The sequence below is a fragment of the Puntigrus tetrazona genome, unplaced genomic scaffold (genome assembly GCF_018831695.1).
Source record: "Puntigrus tetrazona isolate hp1 unplaced genomic scaffold, ASM1883169v1 S000000846, whole genome shotgun sequence".
Classification (NCBI taxonomy): Eukaryota; Metazoa; Chordata; class Actinopteri; order Cypriniformes; family Cyprinidae; genus Puntigrus; species Puntigrus tetrazona.
In genome coordinates this window covers 300,001-309,306 of record NW_025048446.1, presented here as the reverse complement: position 1 = coordinate 309,306, position 9,306 = coordinate 300,001, and the positions used below count along the sequence as shown (strand labels likewise).

Genomic DNA, 9,306 nt, shown 5'->3' with positions numbered 1-9,306 from the left:
ACACCAATGCATGAAACTCATCACAAATCTATATCAACCTGAAATACACTAGAAGTGAAAAAATGCAAGCGTAAAGTTGTTGTTAGATGTTAAGAAATGAGATCCAGCTGTAGCAGCAAATGTTAAGAGCAAAGGCACAGCCACACACGCCACCAGCCAATGAACCCCGAACGACCCCAACACACCACTGTCACTGCTAGCATACGCAGTAATGCTGAGCAGTCCACGTCCTGTGTTAACACCAGACACCAAACATTTACAGTACAGCGAACTGAAAGCACAGGATGTTACGCGGTAGAGCTTCCATCAGTGGACTGGTGAGGTTGAGATCCTTTGAAATGGACAAAATAATAAGAGTACAAACCACGCCAAAACGTGGCAGCCAAAGGACCTATGAAGAAATAAAAAGTGATTATATATTATTAGTTAAATGGTTGCTTCTGTCAAAAGCCACTTGTGAGTTGATATACAGTGACTCCAAAGGTATTTGTACATTTAAAGGGACAGTACACCAATTTGTTTTAATTCGTCATTTACTTATTTGCTTTCTTCCTTCTGTTGAGCAAACAAAGAAGATATTTTTTGAAGAGCGATGGCAAACCAATAATTGACGGTAGCCATTGACCTTCCATTTGTATGGAAAAATAGTGTGATGTCAATGGCTACCATCAGCCTGTTTTAGTTACCAACATTCTTCAAAATATCTTCTTTTGTTTAACATAAGAGAAAGAAACTCAAGCGAAAAATGACAGAAGTTTCAATGTTTTAATGAACTTTAAACAAATGTTAAAAAAGTATGCAAAAAATTTGTTTAATTATTCTTTTATCTTTTTTTTTATTATTTTGGGAAATGTTGCACTTAAATAGTTTTGTGTGTTTTATTTAAAACAAACAAACAAATCAATTAGAACCACTATGCTGTATATATCAGCCAAATTTAGTTGTGTTTTGCCGTATGAAATCCTACCCCATGTGGATGAATATTTGGGCTAATAATTTTAGTCCATTAAAAACTCTGATGGCTTTGGATGACTGGTTTTTGGTGGCGTCATTAATATCAGATGATGGGCATGCTCACACCTACATGAGGACAAAAAAGTGTGACCACAACAAAGCACATACAGTATTTCCCATAATGCCTAAGCGGTGAAACTTTGTCTAGAAACTGCAGTGTAGCATGCGGTGAGAGAAAGTCCATTAAAATCAGTGAGGATGAACACAAGTGAGGTCACTGTGAGGAATCAAAAGGTCAAGAAATGAAGATCGGTGGAACTTTACTGCACGCCGAGCGCAAGCTGCGTTACAGTCCCCAGGGTGCAGTTAGTAAGACAGTATGGTTCTGGAACAGCCCAGAAAAACAGGAGTAAACACACTGGTCAAAATAACACAACCACGTCATACTCATGTTAGAGCTAGAGCGGGGATCTGGCAAGTCTGGCGGAGTACGGGGCATCTACGGCAAAAACACCTGTAAAAAGCAGCTCACTTTCCTTTAAATATAAACATTACAGCAAAATATTACAGTTTGCTGAATCTCAAAAACTTGTCAGGTCATATTTCCATACCAAGATAAATAAATAAATGTTGCCCCAATTATCGTTTGCAATATTGCAACATTAATATAATATAATGACTACTGCATAAATAAATCGAAGTCTTAATGCCACAGATTTTTAATGCAAATATAAATTAATTGTTCTAAAATGGTATGGAAAAATAGTTATTAGTATCACTGTTATTAGTAGCAGTAGCAGTATAGGATGAAATGTGCCTGTGAGCGTTTTTGAGAGATCCGTCTTCATACATTGATGCATACTAATACATATACATATGATAACTGGTTTTACTATATACATACTTTTAACTGATATTTAGATTTATGACTGTCTCTGTTTAAAATTCTGAACATCAGAAATAATTAAAAATGAAAAAAAAAAAGCCTGATTGATTAAAAATGTTCAAAACGTGTACATTTTTACTAACTCATATCACTCTTTGCTAAACTGGCACAACTGTTTAGTTAATACATCCTTTTCTTCAGTAGTATTGTATGCATTCTAATAATATCCATTGCATTGAAAAGACAAATCCCGAGATGCTTACACTGCTCACAAAAACCTGCTACGCAATGATGTTAAAATATTTGTAAATGTGTCTCTGACCATTAACATAGCATCATGGGATTGGAAATGATGCTGCTCCTACAGTAAATGCAGCTCTGTGTGTTGACAAATGTCTCGTGCTTGCATGTGAGAGGATTAATCTTCCAAATGAATCAAGGTTGGCAGGTATCAAACGCTTTATACAGCTTCACTGCATTCAAAGTAGTTATATAAGCTAAGCTGCACTGCAAAAAAACAAAAAAACCAAGCAGCACATGATCATACTACTGTTAGCATCGCAGCAAAGCAGCGCGCTAAAGCATGCAGCTCAGATGAATAAGGCCTGTGCTCAGGCAACATTTGGCAGCTAGAGAAATGAGACTTTTTAAATACTCAATTATAACTAAATTCTGTACCTTGAAACTGCATTGTTCAAGCAGCCAAGTGTAATATACTGTAATATACACTAGAAAAATGGCTTACAAACTAAGTGTACATGTACCCAAGGAAATAACAAAATCACAAATGAGATCTCAATATCTCATTTGTGTCTATTAAACAACAATAAGACTACGACTGAATGGAGACATTTGATTAGGTCTCCTGCTAGAAAAAGACTCAAGAAATCTTACACGTGTCTCCTCTTGGAGTTTCAGAAGAGCTCTCAACAATATCTCAAACTGAACTTAAAGTTAGAATTTATAACAAAATCTTAATTTTGATGACAAACATTTGCACATGCACAAGACCAGGAGCAACTATTAAATTTTTCAAGTTGACTAATTATCCTGAGCTATAAAAGAGCATATATAGTTTTTCTTCTTTTAGGTAGGATTAAATAAACATCTCAGTTACCTCAAGACATTCTGGTTTCTCTGTGTCTCGGTTTTGTTGAGACAGCTGCGGATGAACGAGGAAAGCCTCCTTTCTTCTCTGAAGCTCTGCTCCAGTAGTTTCTTATTCAAGATTCGTGCTGCGTTCTCAGCTAGAGTGTAGCCCGGAGGCGGATAGGTCCTGTCTGATGCTGATCACCTCTGGAGTTTTCTCACCTTGCGTCTCTCTACAATCAGCTGCACAGGGCTTGGGGACCTGCCCGAGAATTTCCTCAAAGGCCCTGTGCAGCACAAACACTGGGAGATTTGGGATCCATTGGCCCTTGAGGCCCTGCTTCAGTAGGGCGAGGCGGCTCGAGGACTTGTTGAATTCTGCACTGGGTCATAAGCGATGGGCGTGTGGTGATGATGTTGAAGAGGCTGGAGGCCGTCGTTGATGGTGGTGTGAGCGGGACTGTCTCTGGTTGTGGTCGAGCGTGCCCAAGCTGATTCGTTGTTCCCTTTTGGCTGCTGGGCAGTGGTTGTTGGGGTGGAGCCTGCAGTTTGGCTGGCAGGTTGTTCTGATTTGCCAGAATTTGAGGTTTTCTTTGGAGCTTGGGTGAGCCGTATTTGGTGAACAGCATGGCTCGTTCAAACTTAGCCTGTATACGACTGGAGAGTACTGCATCTTTCTCAGGCTCTGCGAGAGGAGGAGATGGGTGTGGATCCTCCTTTTGGTGTCAGACAGCGGTGAGGACTGCTGGTGAGGTGCACGAAGAGCCTCTGTTTGCAATCCCACACTGATGGTCTGGGTGGTTTGTGTTCCCGTGTGGTTAAACCATTCGTCTGGCATGCCATGTCCCGTAGCTGCCTTTCGGAGGCTTGACCCAGGCGCAGAAGATGATCGGATGGCATTCGGGCAGAAAATGCCTTTTCCTTCATGTCGTCACTCAGATTACGAGACAGTTCCAGCTCTAATGCTGAGGTATACCCGACTGCAGCGCCCAGATTGATGGAGCGTTCTCCAGGCCTAATTCCTGCCTCCAAATGACTCCTAAGCTCCACACGGCCACCTTCCTCCAAACACCTCCTCAGCACCTCCTACTACCTCCCCTCCCTTTACTTTGGAGAACATGTACTCCTGATCAGGGGGGCCTGGAGCAGACCGCTCCCCTCGAACGGGACTGTGGAGAACATGCACCCCAAACTGTTCACCCCCCTGGGTTGCCCTGACCGGGAGCTTTTGGCAGTACTCAGGGCTACTCAAAGTGTTGGTGGTCAAGGTAGCGCTGGTGGTCAGGTACCAAGAGGCTGGCTGGAATGCTTCTGAAGTAGACTCGGTCCTTCGGGATTCTGTCCTTTCTGCCCATGCTTCCATCACTGGAGAAGGGATTACTGGGCCAGGAATGGGGCAAGTAGCCAGGGAGCTGGTGGGCAGATCCCAACCCTTGCTATTGAACTCCTCAATGTATTTGAGGTCATCTGAGTGAAAGGAGGTCACATCATCTCGTCCATGCTCACCAGACTTGCTCTTATCTGGTAGGAAGGGGAGCTGTCCATCAAACGCTGGAAGTCGCTCATGGAGCAAACTGACTTCGCCCTGCAGAGGTAAAAACGGATGGAAGGTTACACTTGTGTTGCAAAACATTGTAATCAATACTGGTCTTGACTGTTTCCTGATCTTGGATTATTCTGAATTTAGCTTGATTTAATTTCTTGAGGCATGGCATTATCTGCAAAGGACAAACGCAATACTCAAAGAAAGTATATTATAAAGCAGCGCAATGTCACGGTTTACTTTTTGGAACAGTCTTTGTGTCTCCAGTTGAGTGCATCTATGTTCTCGGAGTTAACCCTATGCTCCCCTAGCCTTGAGAACCTGAGACCCTAAGAACTGGGGAACTTAGAACCTTGGGAATAAGGGAACCTGGGAATGGGGAACATAAATCCCTAAAAAACAAACCTGGAAATCTAGGAAAGATACAGTCATTAGGAACATGGGAGTCTGTAACTGGGGAACACAGAACCTTGAGGAACATAGTGTCTTGAAAACTGGGAGACATAGAAACCTAGGAACATGGGAGCCTGGGACAAGGGATCTTGAGAACTTGGGAACATAGAATCCTAAGAAGACTGGAAGGGAAGACTGGAAACTTGAGGACTGGGAACACATAAAGACATGAAACCTAGGAAGTGGAAACACAGAACATGGAATGCAGGAGAACATTGACTGGCACAACTGGGAAAAGAAACTGGAAATATAGACCCATGAGAACATTGGAGCCTGGGAATACTTTGAAAAAAAAAGCCAGGGAAAACTTTTGGAACATAGTACAATAGGAACATAAGAACCGCTCCATCAGAAGCATGCAAATGATATTTTAAAAGCACTCTATAGGGAGCCATTTAATGTTCCAGCCCCAAAGAATAAGTATCTTTGTTAGAGCAATAATAAAAGTTAGCTATCCTTTGTTGTTGGCACATTTAATCTCCGACCTACCTATATTAAACTATTATTTTCCATTCATAAATCTCCAGAGATTTTTGCTGAAATGGCAACAACATCACAGTCTAAACATAGCTGTTAGCCTGCACTTAAACAAGGGCAAAGTGAAATTGAGATGGACAGGAAAAGACACTGAAGCTTATTAGCAGTAACTGAAACAATGTGGAGACCTTTGAAAAGGACATTGATAAATGGACTAGGGTCAATAACCTGGAATCATAGGAGGTCACTTCCAGATAACAAAACCGGCATCTATACATTGACAAATATCACCCCACCCCCTTTAGAAGTATACTGTGGTATCTTCAATTGTAAATACCACTCTACTTATAAATATGACAAACTACCCCCTTTTCATATAATATATCTTTGAGCGTTGAAATGTAGGATTATTTTGTTCAAGTATCTTCTTCCAAGTTTTATTAAGCTTCTTCAGAGCACTTTTAGGCTGCTAAGAGCAGGCCAAAACACATTGACTAGAACACACAATAGTCATAAATAAAAACAGTACCTGAGTAAGCTGCCGCTGCTCTTCTCTTCTTCAGGGTAAATGGCAGGATCAACACTCTCAGAAATCTCATTCAGTGCCTGAAACAACAACACAAAATTAAAACATAAAAGCCTCAAAATGTTAACTTGCTTTAAAGATTTATGCGGCTGAATGTAGATTGTTTTCTTATGTAATAATTATTCCTCATTTCACATGCAAACAAGTTAGCCAAATCATAATAGAGGTCATATACATACAGAACTCTTTAACAGCAGCAATAATGGTCAGAAGGAGGATAATGACATGACAAACACAAAACAATGCCTGATATTATGAGTGGACTAAAAATACCAAAAGTGCATAATAAAAATGTGCCCTATCGTGCAGTGTGTACTCATGTCTTACTCTTTCTCTTACTTCCTTCAGGTGGGGAACCTCTTTTTCACTCTCAGGCGTGATGGAGGAGGCACCTCGGCTTCGCTCAGATGATCCAGAGAAAGAGCATCCAGAAACAGGCTCTCTGGGGGACGGTGTCCCTCAAAGGGTCTGGATCTGCCCATCGCCCCCTTCTCCTCCAGCGTGGCCTCAGAGTCAGAGTGGGAGCGCGTGTGTGCGGATATGCAGGGGGCGTGGAGATCTAGGAGCCTTGGGCTCTCCTGAGGAAAAAGACGTGAGCTGCGCCTCCTTCTGACTGGAGGGACGTCTTTCTGCATCTGGGGTGGAGAAAAGGAGATGTTGGCTTTGTTTCAAGACCTAGTAAGCTGTCTTGCTTCCAACTGTCTTAGGCAAATAAGGGTTTTTGGCCAGCTGAAACCCTTAGATGTGAACACCTTAGAATTTACCAACACATTCCCACGTTTATATAATTTTTTATTAATAGTGACTTTTGTTTAGCTGGATAATAAATGGTAATAATATTTAATATTTATATAATAAATATCAAAATGACACATAATAATGGGTGTGTATTTTATTTATATATGAATATAAACACACAAAATTTTTATATTTATATATTTTTATATAGTACAAATAATAAGAATATAAATATAAAAATGCATAAACATGCAAGTCTTTTTGAAATATATAATGTATGTGTGTGTATTTATATACATATAGACAGTACACATGCATACATTATGTCTCAAAAAGTTACAATATCTAATATTTATGTATTTATATATTTTCAAATGTTTAAAGATTTTTATACATGCACTGTGAACTAAATATGGTGGATTGTCTCATGAAATAACGACTTCCATTATTGATTCTCCTATTTATTTATCTATCTATCTCTGTGAAGCTGCATTGACACAATCTGCATTCTGCGTTAAATGCTACACACTTTTCAGCACTGAATGCAGTTACTGTACATGTCTTGTCTACCACGGTTGATGTGCATGAGTAAAACAAGCATGATTTACGCCCCGGACCTTTCCCATCATGCGGTGCATTTCCCGGTAGCTGCGGTCCCACTCCTGTCTCTCTTTCTCGGCGCTCCAGCAGTTCATTCCTCTCACGGGTCCAGCGCTTTTCTCCGTGCTGCAGCTTCAGCGCAGCTCCAGTGCCATGCTGTGAGTGTCGGCCAACAGACGGCGCTGTTCCTCCCGCTCCTGCTGTAGGACGTCTGCAGAGTCTGCACCTTCGTCTGCGCCTGCAGACTCACCTCTCGTGTCCTGCAGCTGAACATGACGAAAAGAGTCAATGCCTGCATTGCATGTGTTTGAAACGGCAATCTGCGGTCTTGCAGAGCATGCACAATTTGCTCATTTTATATACGCACAGAACAACCAATAAATTCATGCAATTAAAATTAAAACCACTACACTTCCATTTACATTATGAAAATGAACAGCAATTTCAGTTGTGATTTATGTCAAACAATTATGTTTTTGTTTACATAATATGCATGTATACAATATATATAAATATAAATATATATATATATATATATATATATATATATATATATATATATATATATATATATATTATATATAATATAAAATATGAATATATAAAAGTAAATGTGTGTGTATATATATATATATATATATATATATATATATATATATATATACACATAATAAACATACACAGTACACGTGCATATATAATGTAAACAAAAACTTATTTTGGAAGCAATTAATCACGATCACTATTTATAACATCACCTTATTGGTTTAAAAAAGAAGTTTATAACATTAGCTTCTTGGTTTTAAGGTAAACAATGGACTAAAAATGTCAAATAACCATATTTATTTCTAAAATATATTTATAGGATATCTTTTTTTAAATCAAACATGCAAATTATTAACACAATATTATCATTTATTAACACTATTAATATATTTTAGAATTATTTGTATTAAACTAAATTTAAAAAAAAAAACTTTCTGACATTTGGCAACAATTTATTATTAGCATTTATTATTACTATTAACATATTATTATTATTATTATTAACCATAATACTAGTATTAGCTTACTAAACTTGCTCAGTTAAGTATGCAACTTACTGACATCATATGAAAACAATCTACCAGTATAATAATAACTTATTATTTTATTATTATTATTATTATTTTTATTTTATTAGAAGAACACCAACAGAATTAAATATGCAAAATGATTGCATCAGTGGCAACATTCAAGCATTATTATTGTTGATTACTAATATTAACAATAAAGTCTAATGAATAATAATGATTTATTTTTGCATTTCTGAGAACACAGCCATACAAACAGGACTACATAGCTACTGTAAATATATACGCAAAGTGTACGTTGGCCAAACAGCCAAAATGAAATGCAGTTAATGTAGTGCAGTATAGTCCAGATACACCTTCCTCGCATGTCTAGCCAGATGTTCCTAAATCTACTCGCAGGGCTCCTCTGACATCTGCTTTCTTTTAATAGACCATGACCGCTGCATAAATATAGCGGGCTATTTAAAGATGCTCCCTAACTCGCCAACACCAAAACAGCACACAAGTCAGATGCTCAACGTCTTAGCAGATGCTGCTTAACTAGATTTAGTTCATTTGAATTTGAATTAAAGGAACAGTTCACCTTAAAGGAAAAATTCCTTAAATGAATTTTCATTTTTGGGGGCGAACTATTCGTTTTAGTTTATCTGTATATCACTTTATACAACGCAAATCACCGCAAAGCAGCTTTAGAGGAAATTTAATTTCGTAATAGCTTATCATTCGACGTCCATATGAGAGAAATGCGCGCTAATAATCAAGCAGTTAGATCTGTCTGGTTACGATATAAAGAAAATTTGTTTTATCACAAGACCGAATTTTACCAATTTGACCTTTTAGAAAGTCACTGGACATTGATAAAAATGTTAATTTTGCTCTACAGTAAATACAGAAATATTGTGAAGTA

At 38.5% G+C, this 9,306-nt stretch overlaps 1 pseudogene; it reads right to left on the bottom strand.

Annotated features, from left to right (window-relative positions):
* Positions 1–1,277: 1,277 nt before the first annotated feature.
* Positions 1,278–9,306, bottom strand: part of LOC122335660 — a 53,036-nt pseudogene continuing 45,007 nt past the window's right edge.